Source organism: Lygodium microphyllum, chromosome 27 (genome assembly GCF_053477565.2).
Source record: "Lygodium microphyllum isolate KBCC chromosome 27, Lygodium_microphyllum_v1.1.10, whole genome shotgun sequence".
Taxonomy (NCBI): Eukaryota; Viridiplantae; Streptophyta; class Polypodiopsida; order Schizaeales; family Lygodiaceae; genus Lygodium; species Lygodium microphyllum.
The window spans coordinates 62,482,897-62,493,312 of record NC_141161.1 but is presented as its reverse complement, the minus strand read 5'-3'; positions in this window follow the sequence as shown (position 1 = coordinate 62,493,312).

The window sequence follows — 10,416 nt, the reverse complement described above, 5'->3', positions numbered from 1 at the left end:
AAGGGCATGTGAAGGGGGGTTTAGAAGGGAGGTAGGAGGGGAGCTAAGAAAGGGAATATGAAGGGGGGGGTTGCAGAGAAGGAGGGAGGTGGTGGAGACAGGGGGGAAGGGTGGAGACGGGGGGTGGAGAAGGAGGTGAAGAGGGAGGTGGTGGGAGAAGAGGGTAGTGACGGCGGAAGGAGGTGGTGGGGGAAGAAGCTAGCGGAGGAAGAAGGGAGGGGGAAGGCAGTAGAGGCAGACGGAGGAGGAGGAACGAGGGCCCAGGGGGAGGTGCAAGGGGGGAGGGCGCAGGGTGGAGCAAGAAGGAAGGAGGGTGGCGGCAGAGGTAGACGGAGGAGGAGGGACAAGGGCGCAGGGGGAGGCGCAAGGGGGGAGGGCGGTGACAAAGGCGGACGAGCGGCCGGAGAGGAGGCGCAAGTGGTAGGCAAGGTGCAGAGAGGCAAGGAGGTGGTAGGCGAGGCCCAGGAGGAGGGAGATGGGGAAAGAAGAACAAGAACAAGAACAAGAAGAGGAGGAGGAGGAGGCAGCAGTTGGCCACGGGCGGGGGAAGGGCCAACTTTTTTTTTTTTAATGGTGGGTTTTTCTTTGTTTTCTTTTGAATTGTTGTTTTTTTTTAATAAATAAATAAATAAATGAAGGGAGATTTTGGTTTTGTGTTGTTGGGTTTGTTTGTTGTTTTGTTTTTGTTTTTGTTCTTTTTTTTTTAAGGAATGTGTTATTTATAATTGTGTGTTTGTTTTGTTGTTGTTGTGTGTGTGTGTGTGTGTGTGTGTGTGTGTGTGTGGGTTTTTTCTTTTGTTTTCTTGTGTGTTTGTGGTTTTTTTTTAATGTGGTTGTGTTATTTGTTTTTTTTTAAATAAATTTGGGGTTTTTAATGTTGTTTGTTTGTGTGTGTTTGGTTTGTGTAATTAAGTTGAGGTGGTTAATATTTTGGGTTTGTTTTTGTTTGGTTTCTTTTAATTGGGTTTTTGCTTTTATTTTTTTATTTTTATTTTTTTTTTGTTGAATGTTGATTTGTTTGTTTTTAGGATTGGGTCAGAGGGTGGGGGATTTTTGTTTTTTTTGTTTTAAAAAAAGCGAAATGAAAATAAAAGAAAAGCCCAAAAAAAGGGGAACGCTCCCCCATCCCATGCGTATGCACAAAAAAATTTGCATTGACAAGAGTGAACACGGCCGGGACGCCGATATGAAAGGGCGCGAAGACAACGGGCCGTCTCAAGGAGCGTAAATGCAAAAACGTGCGCATTCACGCGCAAGGCAAGGCATATGGGAACACGGCAAAACAAAGAAAAATTAATAACTCACAAACTGTTCATCGAAACACATTGTGGTAAAAAGGAACACGAGGCCAAAAGGCGAGGGGGAGATTGTGGAAAAGTACAACGGGGTGTCCGGGATCAAGCCAGGGTGGTCCCATGAGAAAAAGGCAAAAAACGACTCTGAAAACACATTCGGGGATTAACGTCAAAAAATCCACTTGTCAGAATGAAATGCAGGAACAAGGAAAAATGTGCAAAATAATGTGCCCAACAACCTTATCACGTCAAAACACGGTTCCAACTTAGATAGGATGCGTTCACATGGGAAAAACCCAAAAATCAACCCCGAAATGGAATATAAAAATGAATATAAAAAGATCGGGTCACCGGAACGAAGGGCAGTAAGAAGAAAAAATGTTCACGGGAAGGGGATTCATAGGGCTATCATGTCAACTCGAAGTTCCGGGGGAATTAGGAAAGGGTTCACATACAAAAAAAACACATGGAAATTTTAATAACTAAAAATCCAACAATCGTATTAGGGGGGAGAAAAAAGGAAAAGGGTGGAAAAATATTGGCGGGACACTGCTGTCAAATTAAACTGGAAGTCTAAGGCGAACAAGGCATGTGCACATGGGAAAAATGTGGAAATTGCGCATGAAAATATCCCGAAAACCTGCAAAAATTAATATCGGGCCAACCGTGCATCGGAATGACATGGAGTAAAAACAAAAAATGTCAAGGGGAAGGTGGTTGTCAAGGCTGTCATGTTAAATCACGGTTCTGAACCAATAAAGGCATGTTCACATGGGAAACTGTCGAATGGACACGAAATGCGTCAAAAATTAATATCTCAAGAACCGTGTGTCAAAACAGGGGTGGGTAAAAAATGGTTTGAAGGGACAAACAAGGCTATAAGAGTAGATTTGGATGCCGATGAATGTAGGATGCATTCACATGCAAAATGTCAAAACAAGGGATAAAGGGAAATAGTGAAGGAACAGTCCCAAGGGTGGGGTAAAGTTAGATGGGTGGGTGGGAAAGGGACCCCATGAGGGTAAAAAGAGGGCATGGCATACATGCATGATCAACTTGAGGCATATGCAGGGGGTATATACATCAAACGTGCAGGGACGCATCCCCACACTTAAAACCTTAACGGACAGAGTAAAATGCATCAACACAAGTCCACCAACTGGACTTTAACGTCCCCACACTTAAAACATTACATACACTTGCAATCATAAAGATAGGAGTAGAAAAACTTGGCCCATTTCGCCGAGCATTATAGTTGATGGTTGATGTCATGTCATGTGTTGCAGGTGGCTCTACAGGAGGTACCAAGGTGTCTTCATAGCATATGTCCAATGGGACAGGGACCACGCAATAGCACCCAGGGAAGTAGCTAATTGATAAAGCCCGTCTGGTAGGTGTCCTGGGGACAAAGGATAGTCTCTCAGCTCGCAGCACTCCGATGGGAATGAACGAACAGTCACGCGCCATATTACTGACATCACTCGAGATAATATTGATGGTAAGCTAGATCTCACACCTGGTTTAGAAATCAACAAGGGGAATGGTGTAGAGGGAGTATGCCAGGGTGCACAGTTAATGGTGCATTAGTGCGTCCAACCCTGTCTAGTATAGGTGTAAGCAGGAAGGCCAGGGAGCCTTGTAGTGTAGTGTATAGAATAAGGTGATGTAGCGTGTGATGGCGGCACAGACTCATCCCGTGTGTGCATGACTCCAATTGTCGTAACGTCCCTCAATCTTACCTCTCAGAATTGATTGAGGAGAAACACTAGTCACACTCAGCCCACCCTCTTTCTCACACTCTATTGAAAGTTACTAAGGGCAGCCCATTCTTGAAATCCATTGATGTAATCCTCACATTCACTTGTGCAGAGATTGTATGCCTTGTGCGCATTTGATGGTGCAATAGTGCATCCCACCCTGTGCCAGCATACAGTGCACATGAACCAATTGTGCGTTGTGCATTGAGAGGCCCAACCTGTGCGTGCAACACTCCATTCACACATCTCACCTCTCATTTGATTTGAAGGGAAAGACTTGTCACTCACCCCACCCTTTGTCTCACGCTCACTGATAGATACAGAGGACAGACCATACTCACATCCCCATCCTATTAGGATGAAAGCTCGCATCACTCACGGGGTTGGTAATGAAGATCGTGTCGGTTGTTGTTGTCACCAGAGTGTTGAAAGATGATGCGTACCCAGAGAGGTAGCTGGCACATCTGGTCTTCAATGATTTATATAAAAGATCGTCTGTTAAGGAGGGCAGACAAACTGATATTGCAGAGACAGTCCACCAAGGGAGATGGCTTCAAATTACTTCTGGAAAGGTTTTACTAGTAAATCAACTATCCTGAACTGCGGGATGTTACCACCTTTTCCACAATCAACTTTCCGCCCAAGGGTGTTTCCACCTTTTCTTGAAACGAGGCCTGCTATGACAGGGAATTTCTTCCCTTTTTCCCATAACAGTTTTCTTTGCTTTTTTTTTCTTAACCTATTCTTGAGGGTGTCTCCACCTTTTCTCAAAGAAATAGGCCGGCATGGCAGGGACCACGGTCCTTTTCTCCCATAACCATTTTTTTTTCTTTCTTTCTTTTTTTCACTTTCAGAAGGAAAATTGTAGAAACACCATTTGTCAAAACCATCCTCTCCACTGTGGCGGCTGATTGAAAATAGAGGATAAGAGATCAAGGGCAAGAGGTGGGCCGAAGGGGACAGAGGGTTGCATGCACCTCTTCAGGAGTGGCAGAAGAACGGCTATCAGAAGTAGCATCAAAATAATTACAGTGCTACGCCAATGGGGAAAGGATAGGGTGACTGTGATTGTCAAGATCCCCAAGGAGAGAAGTACTTCTTCAGGTGATAGCCATTAATCAGGAAGGGATCATCAAAGGCATCAACAGTTTGCACCTGAATAGAGCCATTAGGGTTGACAACAAGTACCTTGTACGGGCCCATCCAACGTTGTTGAAGCTTGCAATGAAACTTTCCAAATCTCGAATCATAGGCCAAAACCAGATCACCTTCGTTAAACTCCTTGTGTTTAATGAAGCTGTCATGATAGGCCTTGCGTCGCGCTTGAGTGGTTTCCATGCACTGCAAGGCCATCCGCCGAATCTCATCTAAACATTCCAAGTACAGGAGGCGGTATTGTAGTGACTCATCATCTCCCAAGCGTTCTTTAAGTGCCACTCGTAACGAGGGCAATTCCAGTTCAACCGAGAAAACAGTTTCTGTACCATACACCAGTTAGAAAGGAGTTTGTCATGTAGCAGCCTTATGGGAGGTTCTGTACGCCCAGAGGGCCTCTCTAAGTCGATCGTCCCAATCACGACGATGTGCAGCAATCGTTCTTGTCAAGATTGAGCAGAGGATGCAGTCGGTGACTTCAACTTGGCCGTTGGCTTTGGGGTAGTAAGGAGTGGACTTGAGATGGGGCGAATCTTATACAATTCCATCAACTCTTCCACGATCTTGTTAAGGAAATGAGTACCTCTATCACTTACCAGCTCGAGGGGACTACCAAAACCGGTGATAATATTCTCATACATGAACAAGGCTACATTGTTACCATCGTCCCACTTCAAAGCTTTAGCTTCACACCACTTTGTGACATAATCCGTACATACCATGATGTATCTGTTCTACTTCCGTTTGGTAGGTAGATCAATGGGACCCACGATATCAATCCCCCACTTCTCAAACGGCTTTAGGGGAAGAATAGGTTGCAGTGGCATGGCACTTGTTTTGGTGGGTTTCCCCGTTCGCTAGACAAGCATTGCATCTCTTGTAGTAGTCATATGCATCCTTGTGGAGGGCCAGCCACTAGTATCCTGCTAACAAAACCTTCCTCGCTGTTGCTTCTCCTATGAAGTGTCCACCACGGTTCATCATGGCATGCTTTCAATACTATGTCGATTTCGTCTCCTACAACACATGTTCCCAACACTTCATCTTTGCCTCTCTTGTACAGTGCACTGCCTAGCAAGGTGTAGGGGGCTGATTCTAACAAAAGCTTCTTCTTCTCATGGCTTGAGATGCTAGGAGAATACTATTGAGTCGCCAGGAGGTTGGCTATGTCTGCATACCAAGGAGTGACTGTTTCACCTAGAAACAAGGAAGCATCAAGAAGGTCTGGATCATCCTGTTCCTCTTTTGCAGTTTGAGGGATCCGTGACAAATTATCGGCTAGGACATGGGAACGGTCAGGCTTAGTGACCACTTCAAAATCAAACTCCTAGAATAGGAGCAACCATCTCATCAGTCATCCTTTGGCATCTGCTTTGTTCATCAGGAAGGACAGGGCTTCATGATCCACGTAGAACTTGAAATGCCTTGATAATAGATAGTGTCAAGACTTCTCCAGTGTAAATACCATTGCTAAGCACTCAAGCTCTGTCACTATGTAGTTTTGCTCTCGGTCAGTTACTTTCCGACTTGCATGATAGATTGGTTGATCTAATTTAGAGGGGGCCTTTTGACATAGGACAGCACCTAGCCCTTCAAATGATGCATCTGTGTGCACATGGAACTCCTTCATCCAGTCAAGAGGCAGTAAGATAGGTGCTTGGATGAGGCACTGTTTTAGAGTATTAAAGGCTTCTTTGCAATCATCAATCTAAAGGAAATCCACATATTTCCTTAGGAGCTTGTGCAGAGGGGCTACCTTGGTTGCAAAATGTGTAATAAAGCTTCTGTAGTAACCCACATGGCTGATAAATCCTCTCAATTGCTTGAGGTTTGTTGGTGTTGTCAAGGCAGAAATCTTCGCCAGGTTGAGAGATGAATCCTTAAGTCCAGAAGAAATCACCACTCACACAGAAGAAAACAAAGCTCTGATACCCTTTCAGTAATCTCAACAAACAAATGAGTCATCTATTCACAAGGAGGACACCGATTCTAATAGAACATCAGACGATGACACTACTTCCTTGAAGGAGACCTCTATCCAGAAGCAATCCGTGGGACATTTATCCGCAAAGTGGAAGGTGAAAGGCAAGTGACACTCTTTGGATAATAACGATACTGAACGTCACCTGAAAGTGGGTTTCAATCTTCCAGAAGAAGAACTAGTGATCCTGCAAGACTTATTAAAGGAGAACTTAGATGTGTTTGCTTGGTCATATAAAGATCTAAAGGCAGAACTTAGACTCCTGATGAGATGCCAAAGACACATTTATCGAGGTTGAGAGAAATTCCATACTCTCGGCATCTGTCAAAGCATTTCTCTAGGTGTCCCCAATGCTCACGGATTAGGCAATAGACACAAAAGTCATCGAGATACACCTCAATAAAATCATGCAGATGATTATGGAAGGCAGCCATCATTACTCGTTGGAAGGTGGCAGGAGCATTATAGAGCCCAAACGGCATCACTCTATAGGCATTGGTTCCCCATTCTATTGTGAAGGTTGTTTTGGATTGGTCCTCCTCTACGATTTGGACTTAGTTATATCCGCTAAATCCATCCAAGAGGGAATAGAGCTCATGGCCTGCCACTGTGTCCAATAGTTGGTCTGTGAAAGGGATAGGGAAATGATTCTTCTTCATCTTCGACTTGAGATTTCGAAAGTCCACACATATTCGAAGTTTCCCATTCTTCTTGGGTACTACCACAATGGGCGAAACCCATTCATTGTTAGCCACGGGATAAATGAACTCAGCTTCAAGAAGCTTCAATAATTCAGCCTTCACCAGAGTAGATTAATTAGGATTCATACGACGTTGTCTTTGCCTTACAGGTTTGGCACTAGGCTCTAGGTCAATGTGATGTTGGCATATTGTGGGATCAATCCCCTTTAGATCTTTATATGACCAAGCAAACACGTCTAAGTTCTCCTTTAGTAAGTCTTGCAGGACCACTAGTTCTTCTTCTGGAAGATTGAAACCCACTTTCAGGTGACGTTCAGTACCGTCAGTATCCAAAGAGTGTCACTTGCCTTTCACCTTCCACTTTGCGGATAAATGTCCCACGGATTGCTTCTGAATAGAGGTCTGACTCCTTCAAGGGAGTAGTGTCATCGTCTGATGTTCTATTAGAATCGGTGTCCTCCTTATGAATAGATGACTCATTTGTTTGTTGAGATTACTGAAAGGGTATCAGAGCTTTGCTTGCTTCTGTGTGAGTGGTGATTTCTTCTGGACTTAAGGATTCATCTTCAGAGGATGCGTCCAGGAATGTCACATAGCACTAACCTTCTATAAGTCGTGGCTCTCGCTTCTAAGGGGCATCATCATCATCTTTTCTCCAAAATGAATGGTCAAGGTGACAGGTTCCAGTAGTGACCTTATTTTTTGTACCTTTGATACATTGCCTATGCAGATTCTGCATACTTTGTGGTCCATTGGTCAACCCAAACGGAACCATTGTCATTCCATCCAACACCTCGAGACCTTCGACCTCTGAGGTCTCTGTAGGGACATCAACAAGATTGTCCGATATCAGAGGAACTTTTTCATCTGCACTTTCATAACCTACTTCATTTTCTTTCTCATCATTTTCATCCTCTTCCTCTTGAGGCTCTGTCTCTGCTTCTGTAGAGGCTCTGTAGTAGAAGAATAGGTCCTCCGTCTCTATGTCTCCTTCTACTTTTGTCTCTGTCTCTAGCTCTACGCGACTGCCATGTAACAGGGAGAACAATACATCCATGCTTCTATCTCACTGTCAAAGGTGATTTCTGAAGTCAATTCGGGTTGAGGCAGGAGGTATTCTCCCATGGACAAAGACTTTTTTCCTTCAATAGTTGGCTTACAACACCCACTGTTAGGGACTGTGCCTCTATTTTCTTGGGAAAGATTTGTTTAACAGCTTCTTCATCTCCTAATGTACCATCTGTTACTTCATTGGAGGAGTCTGTTATGACTTCGATGGATGTGATCCATTGCCTTTTTGCGATTCATACAATTTCAACACCACTTTATTGGGTCCTCTGCCTAGGGTTAGGGTTCCTTTGAACCAATCGGTCTCAGCTCTTGCTTCAAAGCCCCAAGGTCTTCCCAACAACAGAGGGCATGAGGTCCCATAAGAATTTGGTTTCACCACCAAATGTGTCAACCAATAGTCTCTTCCTGCAAGGGTTGGTTTTATGTATGGGAGGATGCCAAACGGTTTAATTCTGCTTCATTATGTTTACTGATGAGCTTCCATCAATCAATGCCTCTAAAATAAAGCATCCTTCTATCCATATACTAATCTCTGGAGTTCCAGGATCTAGGAAGGCGTTAGCCACATCTACTTCCTTCACAGGTTCTGAGGCTCTATTGGACTTTTTTGTTGTTGGGGGAGCAATCCTTAGTCCGCGTCTTCTTATCAAGATGCTTTTGAATCTTTTTCTGCAAATGGGAGATAGTATCAACAACTGTCGAAAGGTTAGGTTTGGTTTAAATGTGTCTAGGTCTTTGACCAAGTCATAATCTTTTATAGGATCTGCAAGCTTTTCCAATTGACTGGGAAATGGGGCCACACCCACTTTTATCTTTCCTTTTTTTTCTAAGAGCGGCAACATCTGCGCTTCTTCTTCATGAGGAGGTACTTCCGCATCCTCTATTTCCTAGACCTCTGGTCCTATCTCTGCTTCTGTCTCTATAGCTCTCTGTGGCTCTGTAGTGTTCTGTACTTCCTTACTTTGGATTGCATTGTTCTGATGTTCCCAAGGAATGTTGAATTTCACCGTCTTTGCAGGAGGAACATTCTTTTTTGGAACTACGAGTTCTCCTTTCTTTGCTCGTGTTATTGCGGCCACTTCCAATTCCACCAAATTGGAAGCAGGTTCTTGGGTCTTCTGTTGGGTATCAGAAGTAGATTTCACAGGGGCTAGACTTGGACAATCTTTTGCAGTATGGCCTTCTCCTTTGCATCAGCTGCATAAGGGCTTGTAATCCACAGATCTTCTAGGGTTTGGATAATTCGGGGAGATATGACCCTTTTCTCCACATCTGGAACATTCCACCTCTAATCTCTGGACTGTCGTCTTCTGTAACTTTGAGAGGGAAACCTCCTTGGACCAAAATTAGGACCAAACTCCCTAGGCTTTGGTCCAATGTCCTATGTTGTCATTTTAGATTCTAGCAAGTTGAATCTTGCATTTTCATCCTTTTGTCTTCGTTCGTGCATCTCTTTCAGAAATAGATATCATCTGTATGGTTCTTCCTCAAACAATCTAAATAGAAGACTCCAGGAATGGTTGGTTTTCAGGTACATTCAGTGGCTAAATGTCCCGCTTGATGGCACTTTCCACACAATGTATTAGAATGCATCACATCTCTCCCATCTCCTACAGGAGTGAATATATTGACGGTATTCACCTTCAACATCTGTAGCTGCTCTCTAATCACATCCATAAGCTCTTTCTTGATACTTGCGACTAAGTTGGATAAGTAGTCCTTAGATTTTCACTTCCTGGAGTACTTGTAATAGCTGAGGTCGATAAGTAATCCTTCAGATTTTCACTTCCTGGAGTACTTGTAGTAGGGTTTTGGGAAGCTTCTATAATTACTGCATGTACAAGTTGGGTTGATCCAGAGGGTTCTCTGTTCTGGTTCTGATTCAAAGCTCTTGTTGAGACTTAGGGTTGTTGATTCCTGTTGGTAGGGTTCCACTGTTGTTGAGTCACCCTTGGAGGAACTATTTGAGGCCATTGTTATTGTGGTTGAACCATCATTTGAGGCATTGTTGTTTATGGCCACTGTGGATTAGGTGCATTGTACTGCAATATTATTTGCATCTGGGAATAGTGGTAGGGAACTGTCCCTGGGACTGCATTTGATGGGTATACCATTCCTGGCATGGGAGGAGGTAAAATTCCTCTTCCTGGAGTCATTGACAACCTTGCTTCAACTTTGTCATACAATCTTGCACCTTCCACTACAGCTTGCAGATTGATTGGTCTTCTCAATTCCACGAACTTGCGAACTTCTGGTTGTAGGCCTCTAAGGAACACTCCTTTCTGGATACCTTCATCCAAATGATGATTGGTCCATCTCATCAGGATGGATTCCATTCACGAGACATAAGCTTCTACTCTTTCTCCAAAGGACTTAGGTTCATGAACTCCTCTCACATCTGCTCTTCAAAACCTTCACACCTGAATTTAGTGAGGAAGGCCAACTTCAGGTCGTCC